We start from the raw sequence: 1259 nt of genomic DNA, 5'->3' as shown, positions 1-1259 counted from the left end.
GAGATCAAGAGTTGGACACCCAATTGACTGAGCCACCCAGGCACCCTTCCTATATGTATTAATTACAAACAAATGTCCTTGGTTTTTTAATTTTTTTAAGATTTTATTTATTTATTTATTTATTTGACAGAGAGAGAGAGATAGCCAGAGCAGGAACACAAGCAGGCGGAGTGAGAGAGGTAGAAGCAGGCTTCTCACCAAGCCAGGACCCTGATGCGGACTTGATACCAGGACCCAAAGGCAGATGCTTAATGACTGAGCCACCCAGGTGCCCCTCCCCTTGGTTTAAATAGTATTTTAAAGGTAAAGCATTTCTAGGATTCTTAAAGACATTACTCAATTGTATCTTCCATTTTATAAATGAGATAATGGTATTCCTATTTCATTCTTACTTTTCACTTTTTTTTTTCATTTTAACAGTTTTTATTTAAAGTCGCGTATAAGATTACTTTATTCCTGCATTTTTTCAATTGTTTCTTCCGTTGATTCGCCCTGTTCCTTTCGGGCTTGGTGAGATTTGACTTTATGTTCAGGACCTTTTGCAGTCTTTGTCCAGTTATAGAATAGTGCCAACCCCCTTGCCAGGATGAATGCCCACATGGACGGTTGGACCATTCGCCTTCCCGCAAGGTACTTGTTCAGTGTAGATGACATAGTTCTTCCTGTAAACCTGGACTCCTTTGCCAGTTTGCTGACCTTTGTCGTGTCCTTGCACAACCTGTACTTCCTCATCCTTTCGGATGGGCATGGATTGAATGTTCTAGTTCTGTCTCAGCTCTTTGGAAAGAGGAAAAGGCATAATCTTCCTGAAAATGTGGGAAAGTGCCTTGAAATGACTTTTTCTGTTCTTGCTATGGTCAGAAGTCATAAAAGGATTGGACTTCATTTTGGCTGCTAGCACTTCCTTAATTTTAATTTTTATTTTTTTAAGATTTACTTATTTTTATTTTAGAGACAGAAAGAGAGAGTACACATATGTAAATAGGAGGAGGGGCAGAGGGAGAGGAAAAGAATCTCAAGCAGACTCCTCCCTGCAGAGCACAGAGCCCAACTCGGGCTAGGTCCCACGACCCTGAGACTATGACCCTAAGACCACAGCCTGAGCCAAAACTGAGCCACCCAGTCTCCCCTTTTATTTTTACTTCTAAATGCAAGTATAAGCTCCAAGCCCTTGGAAGGATTGCATGCATGTAGATTAGGTTGCTTACCTTTGTGACTCTTCTTTCCTGAGATCATTGAAATGGAGTCCCCTCTAACAA

At 41.1% G+C, this 1259-nt stretch overlaps 1 pseudogene; it reads right to left on the bottom strand.

Moving 5' to 3' along the window:
* Window positions 1-450: 450 nt before the first annotated feature.
* LOC132020645 (large ribosomal subunit protein uL24-like) lies at window positions 451-886 on the bottom strand (annotated as a pseudogene).
* Window positions 887-1259: the final 373 nt, after the last annotated feature.

The sequence above is a fragment of the Mustela nigripes genome, chromosome 6 (assembly GCF_022355385.1).
Source record: "Mustela nigripes isolate SB6536 chromosome 6, MUSNIG.SB6536, whole genome shotgun sequence".
NCBI classification, from domain to species: domain Eukaryota; kingdom Metazoa; phylum Chordata; class Mammalia; order Carnivora; family Mustelidae; genus Mustela; species Mustela nigripes.
Note: the sequence above shows the minus strand (reverse complement) of the source record. Positions and strands in the feature narration are given on the sequence as shown.